The sequence below is a fragment of the Oncorhynchus kisutch genome, linkage group LG11 (genome assembly GCF_002021735.2).
Source record: "Oncorhynchus kisutch isolate 150728-3 linkage group LG11, Okis_V2, whole genome shotgun sequence".
NCBI classification, from domain to species: Eukaryota; Metazoa; Chordata; class Actinopteri; order Salmoniformes; family Salmonidae; genus Oncorhynchus; species Oncorhynchus kisutch.
In genome coordinates this window covers 35421923-35443739 of record NC_034184.2, presented here as the reverse complement: position 1 = coordinate 35443739, position 21817 = coordinate 35421923, and positions in this window count along the sequence as shown.

Genomic DNA, 21817 nt, shown 5'->3' with positions numbered 1-21817 from the left:
AATAAACAATCAAAAAAGGAAAAGACTAAACAACATGCTTTATATATATATATATATATATATATATATATATATATATATATAGTATATATATATATATAGTATATATATATATATATATAGTATTTTTTATATTAATCTCCCTCTGATATAGTGACATGGCCTAAGGCATAATATTTCACAAAAATGTCAGAATTCCTCTGGATTATTCCCGGGAGCTTTGTAGCTCGCTGCAAGAGGTTGATCTTTCACAGGAATGTAAAGAATAGGTGAGGGCACTTAAGTTAAAACACACATTCTCATGTTCATTGGCAGAACTATATGAGATCGCATGCTGCTTCACATTATTCTTAGATATGAAACATGTATTTAAGGTGATAAGGGTTAAGCATAAAATATGAATTAGCATATAGCACCACACATGCATGCCGCACATTTGCTATATACTGTTAAAGGAACCTCATAATTGATTTCTTCAATATTGAAAACATATGCTATATGTTACATGAATAAATTAATTCATGTAACCAATGCGGTGTTAAAATCTAAGTTTAGTATGTAAGCTGTTATCCCGTTACTGGCGTCTTTTGCGGGGGCTTGTCTGCACATTAAGCCTATTTCATTTGTTGTTACAGATGAGGTACAGAAACATATTCATCTCTTCCTGTACTGTAGCGTGAGATTGTGAAGGACAGTAGCCTAATTACCCTCTCGCCGTAGCATAGACCTGCCAGTCCTTCAGACTGAACTGAACCTTACAGTCTTTGTATGAGTCAGTTACAGTATCACTCCCACCTGGGACGTCATTTGTAAATTCACCGGAGTAAGACTACGCCACTCCTTATTACTTTAGCCATTACCCCCACCTCAGTCTCCCTACATTACAGAGGTGAGAAAACATTCATGCATCATGCTAAAACAGAGAAGATCAAGAGATTATTGATTGGTTGTTACTTGCATTATATCCCTTCCATGACATGCAGTTCACGGCCCCTTTCGTGCTTTTCGGTGTCAAGTCTTTTTAAAATATTCATGAGGGGGTTGCCTTATGGGTCTACTGCTGAATGTCTAATAGGGCCGTTAGTAGAGATACAATATTGCCCTAAGCAGGACCATCACAGCGGTCAGCTCATACAGAGCTAGCCTGATTCGGCCTGAGGGCTAATTAGCGGTTAGCATGCACTGTTTACAGTGGGTTTACCTGTGGGCCAAAGGATGGCTGAATTCATCTTAAAGCACTGTATCCAGCCTTTGAAGCTTCAAGAGCTCCATGTCTATAGCATAATGACTGGGAGGAGAGAGTGAAGCGCTTCTACTGTGTAACATGATAATCATCAATTAAGGCAGAGGAAATGGCAAGACTTGGGGATTTCAGCTCATTAAAAAAAGCCCACAAGAAGAAGAAATATCTCTAGATTTTCCTCTCCTGACAATGTCTGACGTCGTTAGAATTCGAATGATTTTTGTCTTTAAAGATGAGCGTAAATCTTGGGATTTAACGTTGAAGCTGAGAAGCAGACATACAGTAATAATGCAATTTGGCTAAAATATGAATGACATTTGCTGTAAGAGGAGATCGGCTTGTCATAGTTTTTGTCACACTCATTACATCATTAAATGATGTCTACTGTCATGTTACTGCAGCAGCTAACGTCTCTGTCTGTCTTATTAATTCCTTAATGATCCCAGGATATACTGTACGTATCACAATCTGACTCCATGGGCACTAGTGGAAATCTGGATCTGCTAATCCACAGATCATCATACCATTCAGATTTTATAGACTTGACTCAAGTGACCCACCCAGTTACAGTAATGCAGAACTGGTTAGAGTAACATGTTTAGCCTTCACCAGTGCACACAACTGTTAACCGAGACCTGCTAATACAATCTACAGTATAGCCCAATATAGTCCAATAATTACGCCTCTATAATGCTAGCATTAGTCAATGGCTTACGCTGATCCAGGTCATTTGTTAGCATGGTGAGGCGGCTATAAGGACATTTGGCTCATAGCTTCTCTGGATATCCAGACATTAAAAAGAATTCCAGATTCCCCAGACTTCTTTGAGGATGCGCTTCCTTTGAGAAAGGATTTCTTTTGAGCATATCCAAACATGTATTTTCGTCATCGTATATTGGGACCAATTCAACAGTTACATCTGATGTACCAAGGATACACCTCCTGATACACCACATAATGGATGGTTAAAGAGTTAAGGTGTTACTCGACTGTGTTTCAATACCTTTTTTGATATGATTCCTCTGTAATCCAGTACACAACAAACATAACGCTAACAACATAAAGTATGAGACCTGCAGTCAATCTAAAACCTGTAGTCAATCTAAAAGATCTAAAAAGGAATTAGATTGCTTAACCTTTAACATGAGTCAAACTGCTATAATGGTATTATGTGGTTAGGCAATGCAAGCGCTATGTGAACCTGACATTTGATCATATGGGTGGAAGGATTTCGGACTTCAGTCCAGGGAGTCAGCAGTAATTATCGTATACTGTATTCAAACGCACAAAGCATGCACGCACGCACACACACACACACACGCACACACGCACACACACACACACACACACACACACACACACACACACACACACACACACACACACACACACACACACACACACACACACACACACACACACACACACACAAACACACAAACACACACATCCCGGGCGATTCATCAAAGACTGGTCCTTTAGTATGGAGATTATGGTTGTGCAATTCTTATTTTTTTCTTGAAAGACCTTTCCCTAATTTGCTCATTAATGAGATGGAAATATATTTCTGTTGTGGCCCAAAGTTTGGAAGAGATGTGCCCATTGAGAAAGCTATACATGTAAACATATGAAAAGGAATTAGTAAAGGGACGTTTCCATTTCTTTCTGTAAAATATGTATCCAGTGCATGTTATATTTATTACAAGGCTGTCTTTCTATCATTTTCCCAGGACTAACAGAAATTAAAAGTGACAGCAGCCTCATCAAGAATTAATGCCATTGTATTCTACGTAAAGCAATAACAATGGGGAAAATCAACAAATGAAATACATACTTTCACAAGTTATTTTAACAATTCAAACTGAAGGATAGACAACTGTCTTGAATGAAGGTTTAAGGACAACTACAAACTCTTGAAAACAGAGTAATAAAAAACAATAGATATTCTACTTCATAATGTCTTTGTAATGATGTACATACTTAATTACAGTATATAGGTATCATTGTTACAAATCTCACATTCAGATGTTATTTTTTTAACATTATTAATAATAAATTGAATATTTGTTAAATTGTATTGCAATATTTTCTAGTATTACTACTCATTACAGTGTAGTTCTGATCTGCAAATGATGATGCTAAATGGTCAGGTTCCCATGTGAGCCAAATAAATGAAATATTAGTTTATTACATATTTAAATCTCTCTCCCCAGGCAGTTTTTCCCTCTCTTTCTGGAGTTTTGCATTATAATGTTCACCAAACAGTTTCCTAGCTAATGGCTTGCAACAACGTGGTCCTGCTTTTCCCCTTGCTTTTGGTCTAGATTTTCATAACAAATTACCGTGGTACTCTGAGGGGAGGGAGAATACTCAGACTTCCTGAAGAGTCAAGAGGGAAAAGTACGTCTTTAAGCAGTACAAAGTCGAGCATCGCCTTTGGAACATTTTCACAGTGTGTGTCAGCTTAACATTGAGTAGACAGTCAACTGGAGAAAAGTCCTCTTTGTCAAGAGCCCTGAAGCACCATTTGAAAAGGGAAAATCTATATTTTTCTTATCAGTATTAGGAGGATAATTCATAATACTTGTTATTCTTGTGTGAAACAGTTTGATTCCAGTAATGAAATAACAATGGAACATGTTTCAAAATGAACCATGCAAATATCATCCTTCAGATAGAAATACATGACAACAGAGACCCTAAAAAGAGAGACATGATCTTTGACGGGTCTTTGAATAATCATTAAGGGCCAGCCCCCTCATTCTCCTCATCTCAGGTGTGTGATTAAAATCAATTACGTCACTCCTCCAGTGTCAACCGGCAACGTCTCCTGACAAATGAAACGGTGCTTTAGGAGGAGGATGTTCCTGCTAGTCCCTGGTCCTGTCGGAGCTTCTATCACATTCACAAATGAGATTAAGACTAGGCTGCTCAGGGATTTCAAACGGCTTTCCATAAGAGCATCAAATTCCCCGAGAGGCCGTGTAGGCTACATTAAGTCGACCTTAAATTGTCTGCTGAAGTGATCAGCCATTGGCCCACAGTGAGAGGAACAGCATGGCTGAAAATATATTATTTACCTGCTCCTGTTAGGCATACATTAGACATGAAATGGTCCACACAGACAGTGTGCTGTAGAAGGTGCAACAGGAGGCTGAAGAAAGACCCTCACAAACTTCTACAGATGAGAGCATCCTGTTGGCTGCATCACCGCCTGGTACGGCAATTGCACCCTCCGCAACCGCAGGGTTCTCCAGAGGGCGGTGCGGTCAGCCCAACGCATCACCAAGGGCACACTGCCTGCCCTCCAGGACATCTACAGCACCCGGTGTCACAGGAAGGCCAAGAAGATCCTCAATGACCCCAGTCAACCGAGCCACGGCTTGTTCACCCCGCTACCATCTAGAAGGCGGAGACAATACAGGTGCCTCAAAGCTGGGACCATGAGATTTGCAAACAGCTTTTATCTCCAGGCCATCAGAATGTTAAACAGTCAGCACTAGCCTGCCTCCCAATACCCTGCCCTGGACCTCTGACACTGTCTCTAGCCGGCTACCACTCTAGTACGCTACCCTGCACCTTTGAGACCCCTGCCCTATGTCTTAAACTGTTTTTACACACTGCATATTTATTTATATAGTGGATTCTTGACATACCTCACTCTAATATATCTCCTGCTGTACATATCATTACTTGTGTAAATTCATCTCGTGTAGATAGCTATAGATTGCATTTGGATTACCGTTACAGTGCTATTTGGGTTGTTAATTGGATTCGTTCTGACATTTCTTGATTTCTTGTCGTTCTTTCATTTTGTTCAATTTTTTTTTATTGATTATTTGTTTACTTGTTTGACATTTGACTGTATTGTTAAGGAGCTAGTAGCATAAGCATTTCACTGCACCCGCTATAACATCTGCTAAATTGTGATATTTTGAAGATCCATATTTAATACCCTGTACCATGACTTTGTTTGACATTATACATTTTATGTTCATCTGTTCTTTGTCGGGTAATCTACTTCTATTGTGTCTGGCTTTTCAATGATATCAAGACAATGAGAGAATATCAGGATAGCAATTAGATGAAAATAAATATCTGGTAGATAGGGCACCATTTTCTATATTTAATGTACAAGAGTGTAATTCTCTCTCCCTCTCTTTATCTCTGTCTCAGACCTACAGTATGTTGATCTAGATGGGAGGCGAGGAGCAAGGTCTCCCCCTGCACCGGCCTCTTTATGATGAGGAGCAGAGGAGTAAGATCTGCTGATCCCATCTCCAGTGCCCCACTGTAGTAAACTGTCTTTGTAGCCGCCTCTTCAACATTACGCAAAGGCGCTAAATCAAAGTGTGAAGTCAGCCCAGTGTGTGTTTAACGTCCCCCTGCTCTTGTCACCAACGACCAGGGGCGGGCTGCTACATGTCCTTGCCTTATCCCCTAGTGTCCTATCACTCCTTTATCTGTCCACAGGGCATGGCCCCTCTACCAAACACAACTACACTTGCATGCTTAAGGAGGAGAGGTTTCTTAAGCTCAACACCCAGGGAGGAAATCAAACATTCCAAATTACGCAGCACATACTGTGTCTCTATTTAATACAATCATATTCAAACAATGTAATTCATCTTGCACATAATTATCGATGGCAGTATGTGTATTTATACAGTAAACTCAAAAGGTAGCCTACTTTTAGGGCCGTATTCAGACTACCATTGACACAAATGTTACACAAAAGTATAAGTTACAAACTCAGATCTCAAAACAGAATGTAGTTTGTAATGTGCTGTATTACACATCTGAAATGCCAAAAGGAGGAGAACTAATCCATAACTTACTGAATACAATGGTGTGTATTTATAGTTGTCAAGGTAAGCCAGGCTTCCCCAAATATATTTAGCATCCCCTGGCTTCTACACATAGCCTGCAAGCCACTGATGCAGACCTTTGGAACATCTATATTTTAAAAAGTCTAATAAATCAATGTATTATAGCCTACACATTCACAATATATTAATAATTTATTTTAGACAGGTCTAGAGATGCATGATATGAAGAAAATGTAGTCTATTTCTGATGAACAGAATAGCATACTCTGAGTTGTCCTTATGTTAGGTCCTGATCTGCCAAATGGCAGACAAAATTTGCTTAGCATTCCATGGCATTATTTTATAGTATGAAGAAAACAATTGAGCAAAGCTGATTAAAATAGAAAATATATTTTCTCCAAACGATTTGATGGAGCATGCACATGTGTCTATTCTGTGTTGAGCAGTTAACAAATAAATAGGTATTGCTATATGCATCATTAAGTTATTAATGTAACATTAGTTGTTCTACAAACATTTGTCTATTTCCTTTGATTTTTAATACATTGTTAGGCTGGATAATGCAACTCTAATGATGATTTGAAAACAGTCGCTTGAAAGGCATGAGCTCAGTTTTTTTGTTTTTGCGCAGGCTGTACACACTTCATCAGTCACTCATTCATAATTTTACAAGAACTTGATAATGCCTCGAATTTCACGGCAGTCGCAGTGCACCCTAAGTATATTCATGCTTTTGCGGCCAGTGGCCGTTGTGCCCTTCTCCCCAAGTGCTGCACTCTCGGAAGCACTTTTCACTCACATGGCTGTCCATCATGTGATTGTGTCTTTCTCACAGGATACAAGTGAAGACAGACTCATCGGGGACGCCACTGCGAGCGTCCATATCCAATTCCGAGGTGCATATTGAAGATATAGGCCTAGCCTGCAGAAAGCTGATGGGAACTCCTCCTTTTAATAGAGACCATCACTCTGTTTTCTTGCGCAATTGCATAGCCTATCGAAATGTTGCGCAACATGAGATCATGGGCTGTCATGAAGTGTTTGATTTGATTTTCCGTGACTAAATGGTCAAGTGGAATTTGACTGCCTTCATGACTCGTGACCGCCAGTGTGGCAGTAATATGGTCACCGCAACAGCCCTACCTATGACAACAATAACTAAAAGTGTACTGTATGACAGAGCCATAGACTGTTTTGCCAACATGAAAGAGAGGATGGCATTGGTGTTCAACCAGTCGACAAGTAGGGTGAGTAAATAAAACGTTTTACATTTACACACACACACACAGAGACAGAAATCAGTACCATGGACAGCCATGTGATATTTAGCAACATTGCTGGTTTAAATTGTTTTTGGCATCTTTAAGTTTGTTTTCAGTGTATTAAGCTAAGTATACAGCCTTGTTGATTTGATTATGTTACATGTTTAAGTTGAAATGGTGCTGGAATAGCGAAGGCAATGCTCCTGTAGTCTTTGTGCTGACTTGCGGTAACTCTGTGGTTCTAAATCAGTAGTTGTTATATCACCATGCTTCAGGTGATATCATTTTTTGTTACATCACATGCAATATACGCTTTGTGGACTTCACCGGACAGATGTTCCTTTCCGATTTTGTGATGAAACATATGTGTAGTTGAATTTATTCCAACACTGTGTAACTGTTGTCTTTTTGTTGTCACTTCCTTGTTGTACATCCATCAAGTTTGCGTATGAACAAATGCAGTGTTTTCCAACCCTGGTCCTTGAGTACCCCCTGGAAAAACACACCTCATTCAGCTCATCGAGGGATTGATGATTAGTTGACAAGTTGAATCAGATGTGCTTGTCCAAGGTTACAATAAAAATGTGTTGGGGTACTTGACGACCAGAGTTGGGAAACTCTGAACTAATGGGTTATAGCAACATAGGTTGTAATATGGCTTATTTTACAGGCTTGGCTTGGCTTCCTCATTGATTTTGAAGTAAAACAAATATAAACTACTTTTTATACTCTGGGATTCTATGGGGAAAACAATCAAAGACAGAATGTTTATTCTCAGTGATGCAACACAGCATAAAGAAAGAGCATCAATGCCAAGGGATTTCAGTTATTCCCGAAAAGTGTGCAACACAACCAATATTCACAAAACTTGTGAGACTGCTTTTATGAAAAGAGGAATCAAATTGAGCGGGAAAGTACATGTTATCTCCTCTTGCCTTTCTTTGCTTAGTGAGGAGGATTCAAAATAATCCCTTAAGTAAAGACACATTTTATGCATTTATGAATATTTTTTTGTTAACTAAGTTAGTCACCTGAAGATACCTAATAAAATGTAAAAAATATCTCAGTTAGATAATATCCATGTTGTTATTTCAATATATTGGTCAGGAAATTAGGTCATTTTTGGACAAATTAGATGACGAAACAATTAGAACACTGGAATCAGGCAAAACTGTTGGAATGATACAATTCTGTAAGGAGAATTGATTTACAATGTACTATAACAATAGAATGGCCCTAGCGGGGATGAGAATGTTCTTCCATTTTTAATAAGGCCTTATTTCCCATGGGGCACCGGGGATTTGGGGTTCAGGAGTGTCCAAGAGGCCACAGATTGTTCACCACAATTTATACCCTCTAATTGCTTGAGGTTCTGTGTGTTACTTTATGAATTTGTCATGGCGGGAACACTTGCATTACCTTAGTTACTTATCTATGGAGCATGTTTTGCATTGACTATCTGCCATCCAATGTATTTGCAAATATGTGGAATTTGAAATAGGACTAATGATGTATTTCAGACTTGTTATGAATTCTTGTTCTCATTTTATCCTGGGGTGTCCCCCTCCTTTTTTCCATAGTGGTAATGTTACAGATGTAACATTAATATTTGCAGTGATCCCCTGAGTGCGTGGTCTAACTCCATCGTAATAACCCAAGGCAGTGTCTGTCTGACTCTCGCCCATTCTCATTCCTGATTGCAGCTGATGCTCTAACCGCAGCTCCTTTCCTGGAGGCAGTGCTGACGGCTAGCTCAGAGCAGGCACGTGCATACACACACACAAACGCACACGCACGCACACACACACACACACACACACACACACACACACACACACACACACACACACACACGCACGCACGCACGCACGCACGCACGCACGCACGCACGCACGCACGCACGCACGCACGCACGCACGCACGCACACACACACACACACACACACACACACACACACACACACACACACACACACACACACACACACACACACACACACACCCAAGGGATGGTGAGGCCTCTGTTACAGTTCTTCTCACATGAATCAAGAGGAGCAGATAAAAGTGTTCCACAGTGGCCAGTAGCCACTCTCAACCATGGCGCAAGTGATGATGTCCAGGTGTGTGTGTGTGTGTGTGTGTGTATGCGCGTTCTCTATGTTTTCAATAATGTTACTGTTACTCACTAAAGAAACACAGGAATTACTCACCGGATGAATACAAGAGGCACTTTCAGAGGTTTTGTGAGTTTAAAAAGGTGCTTACTGAAAGTAGCAAAGTTGTTGTTGTGGCGAAGTTGCGTGGAGAGCCCACTTCAGCTCTATAAAACCAAGTGGCTTTCATTGAACTCCAAAGAGTTCTTACTTGCAGGCAAACATGTTTTCTCTTTGAAACACCTCACAGTACAGCGCTGTAATGTCATAAGGGGATTTGATCACTTTTACCTGCTCTAAAAGTTTCCTATTTCTGCACAAAGGGAGAGAGCAGATCATTGATCAATATAAACGTGGGTGTTTGAAGAGAAGCCGTGAGTTGATCAGTAATCGTTCCTCACACTGGAAAAAGAAAAATCACAGGAATTAAAGTGAAAAGTTAAGTAGGACACTGTCAGGCACTCCCTGGGCTCGAGTCTCAGAAAAACTGCACAGCACAAATGGAAAAAGAACATAGGGAGCTGGTTGGGGAATTTAAAAAAGAATAATTAAAAGCTCAAATCTGGATCTTAACTGTGAGAAGAATGGGTTTTTACATCCACCAACAAGATACACTGGGACTGAGGAGTGTGTCTGCCGTAGGCTATTAAAATATTAACCACCGCTGTCTGTCCGAGCTGAGCCTTTTCCTCCTGGTACAGTGCAGTATCCTCGGTGGCACAGGGCTGGGGAGAGAGTGGGTTTGCTCCTGCTCGCTACTGCCCTGTGGGAGCCTGGTTTCCATGAGAAAGTGTTTTAATGTTTTTCAGATGCTTGGCTCACTCAGCTATCCACTAGGTTCTATAGCTATAGCTGTGGGTTTGTTACAGTACTGGGCTTGTGTCACAAGGACAGGAATTCTGAGGAAGTGAACTTATTCCATACCTCTGTTTTGGAAATCTAGCCTAAATAAATTACACATCATTGTTCTGACTTAAGTTCCAACACTGTGTGTTTAGTGCCATTAAAATACATGTACAAGATAGCTAATAGTTATATGTAGTCCTTGGTTTGAATTATTTTACCATAATAGCCTGCATGATCAAGAGCTTACTACCAACAAATCTAATGTAATATAATTGGGATTTTCTAAAGCATTTGGCAGAATGTCACACATGGTGGACTGCATATCATTTTATTTCAAATGGCTATGTTTTAGAGGCTTTTATTAGAATTAACAGATAACAGCAATTATTTTCAGTGAGTGTGTGTTTTAGACTCTGCCAAATGCAAGTTGGCAGTTTACAAAAAGACAAATGATTCTCTTTGATACAGACAAAATGCAAGGGAGTATTTTTAGAATAATAGGTTGCCAGCTTTGTTCAGGTTGATGTTTCAATAAAAGCTGAATACACAAAGAGTACTGTGTATCGAGCGATAAACTGTAAATTAAACGGTAAACAATATATATATTTATATATATATATATATATATATATATATTTGTGTTGGCTACTTAGTGGAAGTTAAAACCAATAAAAAAAATAGTAATTGGAGCAAAGAATCACCATACAGCAAACTGCCAATCAATAAACGTGCTGAGTATAGGCCTGGTTACAGACTAACATGTGTTTTAGTTGTGCGAATGACCCAGGCAGATAAAATAGCCAGTTGGTCAGACACCATAATCACTTTCTCTGCATGCAGTCACATACATTAGACTGACCCACACCTACTTGACCCAACTCCCTTACTTCTCATCTTCTCCTTGTGCTTGTATAGGTAGCCTAGCAGGATGATGTGGCAGTTGAGGATAACAGGGATTGGCTAATCCCTATTCTGGTCTCTCCTTGCCACTCTGGACCACTGAAAGAGAGAGGTAGAGAGGTAGAGAGATAGAGAGAGATAGAGAGAGAGAGAGAGAGAGAGTGAGAGAGAGAGAGAGAGAGAGAGAGAGAGAGAGAGAGAGAGAGAGAGAGAGAGATGGAAAGATGGAGAGAGGAGATAGAGGAGATGGAGCCAGCTGTCAGATGGAGGAGAGGAGAGTCTTTCATGGTCCTGCGCACACAACAGCTGCCGACGACTCGCCTGCCCAGCTCTGCATTATTAAGCATCTTTTTAGTTGGTTCCAGATGCAGGCCTAGCTGTGTTTACCCAGCCTTTGTGCATTTCTCATTGCCCCCCCTCCCCTTCTTTTCCTTCGTTCACTCGTCCTCACTTTTTTGGGTTGCTGTGCTGCTTGGCGTAGTCATCCTCATATGGTCATCCTCAAATGGAAAAGCCAAATACATTATCATTCACCTCAGCTCTCTGGACATGAGGGGATTCAGTGCTAAATGGGAGTTGTGGTGGTCCAATGTTGGGCAGGGTGGGGCAGCATAGAAAATATGATGACATGAATGTATGTCCATCTTAGGCCTGTAGCTCCCCATAAATGTTCTAGCCTGGGTATAGGCAGTGTTGCGTTTTCCAAGTTAGGTTATTGGATGATTGTCAAAGGGTGTAACTACCTGTGATTACATAGCCTTGAATTGCGTAGACAATTCCGACTCACTTGGACACAGTCACACACACAGGCATGCGTGCATGCACAGACACACACACTAACCTTTTGTGAAAGCTGGGCTTTGAAGGGCTAATCTGAGCTCCAGCCTCGTCTCCTGTCAAGTTCAAGAGGGTTAACACATCTTTACCTCCAGAACAGCCCTCCTCTTCCCCCTTTCATGTCCACATTTGTTCGCTGGATGTCCAAAAATCTACAGAGGCTCGTCCCGACTCAGTTGGGATTGGTTAGCTGGAGCGCTGGAGGCTTTTCAGTGGCTGGCATCTGTTGTTCCTCATCCCAGAGCTGAGCTGCTGGCAGTGAGTTAATGGCCAAAGCTTGGGACGCAGAGAGAGAACAGTGGCTGATTTCCCTAAAGCCAGCGCACCAATCCCAGCTCACCACCATCTCCAGATGAGCCACCAGCAGCTAGACCATTCCAGCTAATGCTCCGCTTCTCAGAGGAGCTGAGGGCAGATGTTGCTCACTACATTGTTGTCTTCTCCATGGCTTCTCCAAATGTTCAGCTCTGTCTTTTGGTGTTTGTGTTGTTTGAATGGTTTGATTTAAGACGTTCCCCCATGAGAAATATGAAGTTATTCTAATCTAAATTGCCAGAAAATGCATACTAATATGGACGATTTTTTTTTTTAACAAGTACCCGATTGTGTCCATTTCTTTTCAGTGGTGTGTTGATGATACTTCCATGGGTTGTTATTGCTGCCACTGCTGTACACTCCTCCCCATCTCCATAATAGTGAAGGAGGTTGCTACGGTTTATTCAGTATCTTGTGACCCTAGAGAGTAAGGCTAGATATGTTATCACAGAGGAAGAAGTTCATATGAAGCCCAATAAATCAATTCATGCCTTGATGATTAGCTGTCACATAAGCAATTACATTGAGTAAAACATATTCATTTTCGGGAAAGGTACAGCAAAAAGGAGAGTAGAATTGCTTCTAAATGTCTTAAACTTAAGGTGAAAATGTTATGTACTTGTTATTTTCAGTATTCAAATTCATATTGTATTACTGTTCATTCATAATATTTTAGACACGTCTCTCCTGAACTTCAGTAGTTTAGTAATAGACTTTTATGAATACAATTGACAGTCACAAAAATATTGCTAACACAACTATGGAAATTACACACTGTTTTTTCTTGTCTTCTTTGGAATTGTATTCTGGTCCTCAGATGAACATAGTCATTACTCATCATTGGTGTGGGGCTTAACTGCTCTGTGCTTTGGTCAAAGAAACATCAAAACTCTATTTAGGGCTCAATCTTAATTTCTGAACAAGTTTTTAATTGTGACCGGCATAGTCAAATCATTCTTACAGCATTTTCCTTTCTGACAGCCACAGCATCACACACTTGACAGCTCAGGACCTCGAATCCCAGAATGAATAGCTCCCTGACACATCCTTAATGACAGTCATCTTGATGATAATAAATATATTATCATATCAGATCACGTCTGTGTCGCAATCATCACCTCCATTTCCTTTGAATTAAACAGCAAAGCTGACGCCACATCTGTTAAAAGGAATGTGAGACTTTTTGAAATCGGTGTGTGTACCTCAACTTCCCTTGCTTCTTCACTCTTACCATGAACAATAGTGGAGAAAATGGCTTTGAAAGTTGCAAGCTGTCTCAATGCTTCCCTGTCTCCTGTCGAGGTCTTTCTTTCTTTTCTCTCTCTTTCTCTATCTCCCACTTGAAAGTCAGTGTAATGAGACAGCTGAGTGAGGAGGAAGTCTGACTGTCCAACAGAGCACCAGTTCTCTGCGGAAGAAGTGAAGATTTACTGCAAACGAGACGACACCATTAAATACATTTTTATTTAGATTACTGTCATCATACATTACCGCCTTCCTTGTATACATTTGGCCTCAGCCTTTGTGGCGAGGAGCCATTATTTGCCAGATTAGGTTATTAAGCTATTAACACGTCAAGTACAGAAGCAAACAATGAGGGGCCACACTTAAACAAACAGAGGAGAATGGAGGACGTGTCACTGACTTGACATATGAAGGCAGTTAATAGCTACAGCGTCGAGGACTGTGGAGTGAAATTAAACAGACAGCTTTCAAAGGGAAAGAGAGCAAGTACTCTGCAGTGACAGAGCTGCTCTGTTTTACTGGGGGGTTATTTTCTGCATCGACATGTTTTCTTTACCAAGACAATAAGAACCATATTTCATCTTTGCCTGTATGTTTATTGCAGCATGTATTAAGATTTTATTGGCATCATTATTAAAGTGGGGACAGGTCTCATTTTTAATATGTTGCCAACAGAGCAGTCTATATTTAACGGAACACTTAAAATAAAATAGGCATTGAAGACATCGACCATAGCGTTCTAACTGGTAAAAAGGACATTATAGACATCCATGCCATGGGTTTATTTTGATATTACTTGAAATAAGCACCTGAACTTTTTGTTGTTGGTCTGTTTTCTTTCTTGGTCTGTTTTCTTTCTTTCTTTTTTCTTTTTTTATGAAAACATCATGAAATAGACAGAAGTCCCTGTGGTCACATGAAGAGACAGTATACATGGACAGCCAAGTCAGCGATTTCCAGTGGAAAATCCTTGGTAACCTATTGAAGCGGTTCAACTTCAGCCAAAATCAGGAACAACAACAGCTACTTGAGCCAGCAACCTAGTTCAGCCAACCCAACAGCTTAGCAGTCTTAACATACAATCCACCACTTATCATCATCGGCATCCAACAGCATGCAGCACACTCGTCCATGAAGAGGCTTGAGTTAAGCTGGTTAAAATAACACAAGACAACACAAGCACAACAGCTTCTGCTCTCCCTTTTGATTCCTGCTTAATTTGAATGGCACAATGGGCTGAATCCTGTTCTGATGCTCGACCAGAGGACCACGGAGCTCTGTCCATCTCCCCTCCACATCATGAGTTGTTGGAGGAGACCGGGGCCCCCTGGTACTGTGTGAGCTTGGCTGATAAAGGCTTATTGCAAGGCCTTCTAGTCAGGCCGGATCCCACTCCCCACAAGGGACACAGGACAGACATTAAGACAGGCTGTCACTAGAAACTGGAGAAAGGGAAGAGAGGGCGTGGGGGGGGGGGGGGGGGGGGGTCGGAGAGAGAGTTTGCAATGCATATCACACCTTAGATTGATTTACTTTTCTTCTTGTTTTGGAGGGGTATGTTGTTAGATTTTTCTTTTAGGTTCTGACACATGATTGAGGTCCTATTACTGCCACCCTGTTAGTTATTGTGGCAACTGATACTCACAGACTGGTTCTGCCCCTGTGAAACATTTTACCTTGGGCTCATCGAGGATCTGACATGAACTTTGAACCAGAGGAGCATAGCTGTCAAATTGGTCCCCCCGTCTTTCCTTTCACTGATCCCTCACAGGCACTGAGCCCAACCCCCCCCCCCCCCCACACACACACACACGCACACACACTGTCTCCAAACTATATGACAAAACACAGAATTTATAGCAATTACTCATTCTTGTGGTTTGGTAACATGCATGTTACGTAGGAGACATACATTGATCCACTTTGGTAGAGAACAGTGGATGTAGTTTCATGAATAACCCCACAACCCGTAAAGTTGGAGGAGGAGAACAAGGAGAGGACGCGTTACAGATAGCGAGCAAAATTTTTAAAGAAAATGTCCTATTTAGCCGACATCTGCAGCTTTTACCATGAATGCAGTCTCTGCTAATGAGGGAACTTTGCCTTTAAATGTCAATCACGCTGTAACGCAGAATATTCGCTACCTGCATTGAATAGATCCATAACATAAAAGCCCTGTGTTGGTGATGTCAACACATATTCTTTGTAATGATTGTAAATGTTTTGAGAGAGAAAATATTGATCCTTCATATTAAAATCTAAACGTGCATGGTTACTCCACATTTTGTCAGGCCAGTTTGCTACAGCCAAGCTTCCACTGATTCTGAGCACACAATACAGGCAATCACTGTAACTGCAGCACCACCAACTGGCCAAATTACGTCTCACCATTACGAGCTGACTTTTTCTTCTTATGAGATTCACTAAAATATTACTCACATGTATCCCATTGTCATTTCTACATTTAAACAGTCTTGATATATGATTTGTGTGATCCTAGAAACAAAAAGAAGGAAAAAAACAAGCAAGGTTTTTCCCCACCTCCAACCACCTCCGTGTGCTTGACTTCATTGCATCCATCATCATGCATCTTTAATGACGTCAGGCCAGGAGCACAGGGTAAAATCACAGTAGTGCCCCGGGGCTAAAACCAGCAAAAATGAGGTTCCTCTTCCCCATCCCACGTGGAGGGAGGCACACACACATACACACACACACGGGCCAAGAGGGAGCGAACATCACACCCATCGATCGCTGGGGCTGTAGCCGGCTGGCGGCCACTCGCTGGTTTTGATGGATAAGTTTGGACCCAAAAAACTCTGGGTTGGATCGTGGTTGGCCTCAGCTGAGAAACGGAGGGGGGGAGGGAGGGGTGACAAACGATAGACGCCTTGATTTATGTGTCCTTCTGCCTGACTGGGGAGAGGACAAGCTCCCACCCAATTTGGTTTCATTGTAAAAGGCCTATAGAGAATTATCCAACAGCCCTGAAAAAGTAAAGAAACTTTACTTTACTCCACCCCCATTCAAAACACAGAGCAAGAGTGTAACATAACGTGCTTTTGTCTATCTAATTACCTTGTGCAAGGCATAGTTTGCCTTACAGTTTGTTTTGACATTGTTTTGACATTGTCTCTGTCTTTTCAAAGTTTGCAAAATCAGGTATTGCAGTATTTCTATTAGTGAATGGATAGAAGTGCAATTAACTATAATGCAATTTGAAGGACATTCAATACACAGTTATATTAAATATAGCTCTGATGCTTAACACGTTCTGATAACACAGAGCAAAACAAAAGAAACAAGCAATAAAAGATCTCCCACATTTCCCAGCAAATTCCCAGCCTCTCTCCAGTGAAACTATACGATAGTTAGTGTGGCTTGGAAACATCTTTCATTTGCTGAACCCCCAGCCTTGACCCCAGGGGTCAAAGTCAGTCAGCCCCTTCCTGTCTGTGGCTTTTCCCAGGATCCCCTGCCTGTCGGCGTGTCAGCACCTCTCCTGTCTCCTCACCAACTCAGGATGTTGCTTTTGCCTTCCAAGAGTTTCCTGAAACCCGAGAAAAATAGATCTGTTTCCATGCAGGGGTCAGCTAATGTAAAAAAACAACACCATAAAATTTTACTTTTTGTATTTGTTTTACTTACGTTACAAATGTACGCTGTACTGTACTATGCTCTGACTCGTTCCTATTTGTAGATACAAGGATGCAGAAACCTTAGGGACCATAGCTGCACAAAAATAACTATTCCTTCATTGGGCGTTTACAATATCCACCCACCTCCTTTTCAATACAATTCAGAAATAATCTTTGGCATATTTCAGTCGACATTCAAATCAACTGTGGCTCACTATTTTACCTCCAGCTTCATGTCTAGACATTATACAATAAGTACTAACGCTGAAGGCGTTGAACGACTACAGTGAGCATATTCCTACGTACTTTCACCCAACTTTAACTTACTGTACCGTACAGTAAACTCTACAGGAATTGCACGAAATCTTGCTGAAATCCATTGCAGATGTTCCATTACTCGCCAGCCAGATAATTAAGCGGAACATTAAAATGAGGTCATGTTCCTAATGATCAGATTAGAGGACAGGATGGACCATTAAGGATGACGCTGCTAAAATAGCATAGAGGGTTTATACAGAGGTGAGTGGAAATGGGGCACATCATTAAACTATGCAGGTGCCTCTCCAGGTAGAATGAATGCCGATAACAAGGTCGCATTCGCGGCTATACGCGTCCTGATTAATTTGTCTCACAATCACTTCAGTACCTTAAACAATGTTCTTCATACCTTCCTAATATAATTATGCCTCATTCTGGCGATCCCCTCAAATTCATTTAGGGCATAATTCAATTCACAGTAATAAATAAACAATTACTCGCCAAAACATAATGTGGTTTCTCATAACTGTTCTTTTGATTTTTTTTTTACCCTGGCCTCTATTCCCTTTTTGGAAGAGTGTGAGTATAAATGGAAGGCCTGTCATTTCACATTCATTAAAAGTGAAGCTCCAAAATTAATAATGTAAAAATATGGGGTTTAATTAGTATTTTATTCTGCCCAATGTACTTAAATGAGATAATTCACCCCCTAATGCCCTTTCACGAAATAAAGAATTAGCCTGTGACGTTGGGAGCTTGACAGGTGGGATAAAGTGGAGGAAATTGCTGCGGTTAAACTAAGGATATATCCGTTTATGTCCTTTGCAGCTTAGTACATTTGACAGGGGGGAGGGGCTCAGGTTTGGATTCTGTGCATGGGATCCTATTTAATGCGTTTCTATCATGTGATGCCATCCCCATGCCATTGCTTTGCGTAGCTCATTTCTACTATGAATTAGACTAATCCAATTTGACTGGATGTTTGGTTCAGTGTAAACACTATATTCTGTGAGCATAGCGGATTCATGATGAGTGCACATTGGATAAGTGCTGTTAAAGTGATGTTCAGTTCACGTAACATATTACTTTCTAAAAATCAATTTGCAGTTTATTGGTCACGTACACAGATTTGCAGATGATATCACAGGTAAAGCAAAAATGCTTGTGTTTCTAGCTCCAACCATTCAGAAATACCTAGCTATACACATAAAAAAACACACACATAATCCATTTTTTTGAACAAAAAAAAAAAAAAATATCAAAAAGAGCAATGCCAGAGACCTGCGTATATACAGTGCATTCGGAAAAGTAGTCCGACCCCTTGACTTTTCCACATTTTGTTACATTCCAGTCTTATTCTAAAATGTATTAAATAAAAAAACATTCCTCAACAATCTACACACGTTACCCCATAATGACAAAGCAAAAACAGGTTTAAAGACATTTTTGTAATAAAAAAAACAACTGTAAGTATTCAGACCATTTGCTATGAGACTTGAAACTGAGCTCATGGGCATGCTGTTTACATTGATCAAATCAAATCAAATTGTATTAGTCACATGCGCCAAATACACCAGGTGTAGACTTTACAGTGAAATGCTTACTGACAAGCCCCTAACCAACAATGCAGTTTAAACAAATACGGATGAGAACAAGCAATAAAAGTAACAAATAATTAAAGAAGCAGCAGTAAAATAACAATAGCGAGACTATATACAGAGGGGTACAGGTGCAGAGTCAATGTGCGGGGGCACCGGTAAGTTGAGGTAATATGTACATAAAGGTAGAGTTATTAAAGTGACTATGCATAGATGATAAGAACAGAGAGATGCAGCGGTGTAAAAGATAGGTGGTGTTGGGGGGAGGGGTAATGCAAATAGTCTGGGTAGCCATTTGATTAGTTGTTCGGGAGTCTTTTGGCTTGGGGGTAGAAGCTGTTTAGAAGCCTCTTGGACCTAGACTTGGCACTCCGGTACCGCTTAACGTGCGGTAGTATATAAAGGGTGGCTGGAGTCTTTGATAATTTTTTGGGGCCATCCTCTGACACCGCCTGGTATAGAGGTCCTGGATGGCAGGAAGCTTGACCCCAGTGATGTACTGGGCCGTTAGCACTACCCTTTGTAGTGCCTTGCGGTCGGAGGCCGAGCAGTTGCCATACCAGGCAGTGATGCAACCAGTCAGCATGCTCTCGATGGTGCAGCTGTGGAACCTTATGAGAATCTGAGGACCCATGCCAAATCTTTTCAGTCTCCTGAGGGGGATTTTCTTTTGTCGTGCCCTCTTCACGACTGTCTTGGTGTGCTTGGACTATGTTACTTTGTTGATGATGTGGAAGCCAAGGAACTTGAAACTCTCAACCTGCTCCACTGCAGCCCTGTCGATGAGAATGGGGTCGTGCTCGGTCCTCTTTTTCCTGTAGTCCACAACCATCTATTTTGTCTGGATCACACTGAGGGAGAGTTTGTTGTCCTGGTACCACAAGGCCAGGTCTTTGACCTCCTCCCGTTAGGCTGTCTCATCATTGTCGTGATCAGGCCTACCACTGTTGTGTCATCTGCAGACTTAATGATGGTGTTGGAGTCATGCCTGGCCGTGTAGTCATGTGTGAACAGGGAGTACAGGAGGGGACTGAGCACGCACTGCTGAGGGGCCCCTCTGTTGAGGATCAACATGGGGGATGTGTTGTTAACTACCCTTACCACCTGGGGGCGGCCCATCAGGAAGTCCAGCATCCAGTTGCAGAGGGAGGTGTTTAGTCCCAGGGTCCTTAGCTTATTGATGAGCTTTGAGGGCACTATAGTGTTAAACGCTGAGCTGTAGTCAATGAATAGCATTCTCACATAGGTGTTCCTTTTGTCCAAGTGGGAAAGGGCAGCATGATTGCATCATCTGTGGATCTGTTGGGGCAATTGGAGTGCGTCTAGGGTTTCTGGGATAATGTTGTTGATATGAGACATGACCAGCTTTTCAAAGCATTTCATGACTACAGATGTGAGTGCTACGGGTCAGTAGTCATTTAGGCAGGTTACCTTGGTGTTCTTGGGCACAGGCACTATGGTGGTTTGCTTAACTTCTTGCGTCGAGCCATCCCGGATCCGGGATCGTGAATACAGCCTTAAGCTCATTACCATAACGCAACGTTAACTATTCATGAAAATCGCAAATAAAATGAAATTAATATGCTAGCTCTCAAGCTTAGCCTTTTGTTAACAACACTGTCATCTCAGATTTTCAAAATATGCTTCTCAACCATAGCAAAACAAGCATTTGTGTAACAGCTAGCACTACTAGCGTAGCATTTAGCGTTAGCATCAGCAGGCAACATTTTCACAAAAACCAGAAAATCATTCAAATAAAATCATTACCTTTGAAGAACTTCAGATGTTTTCAATGAGGAGACTCTCAGTTAGATAGCAAATGCTCAGTTTTTCCTGAAAGATTATTTGTTTAGGAGAAATTGCTCCGTTTGATGCGTCACGTTTGGCTACCAAAAAAAACTAAAATTCAGTCTTCAAAACTCCAAACTTTTTTCCAAATTAACTCCATAATATCGACTGAAACATGGTAAACGTTGTTTAGAATCAATCCTCAAGGTGTTTTTCACATATCTCTTCATGATATATCGTTCGTTGAAAGCCTCCTCTCTCCTCTCAATCACTGGATGACTGCGTGCAGCTTGTAGATTACGCACCAATTTAGACAAAGGACCCCTGCATTCAAATGATTGGACATGGTTTGGAAAGGTACACACCTGTCTATGTAAGGTCCCACAGTTGACAATGCATATCAGAGCCAAAACCAAGCCATGTGATTGAACGAATTGTCCGTGGGGCTCCGAAACAGGATTGTGTAGAGGCACAGATTCTGGGGAAGGGTACCAAAACATTTCTGCAGCATTGAAGGTCCCCAAGAACACAGTGGCCTCCATCATTATTAAATGGAAGAAGTTTGGAACCACCAAGACTGATCTAGAGCTGGCCCCCCAGCCAAACTGAGCACTCAGGGGAGATGGGCCTTGGTCAGGGAGGTGACCAAGAACCCGATGGTCACTCTGACAGAGCTCCAGAGTTCCTCTGTGGAGATGGGAAAACCTTCCAGAAGGCAACTATCTCTGCAGCAGTCCACCAAACAGGCATTTATGGTAGAGTGGCCAGGCGGAAGCTCATCTTCAGTAAAAGACACATGACAACCCGCTTGGAGTTTGCCAAAAGGCACCCAAAGACTCTCAGACCATGAGAAATAAAATTCCCTGTTCTGATGAAACCAAGATTGAACTCTTTGGCCTGAATGC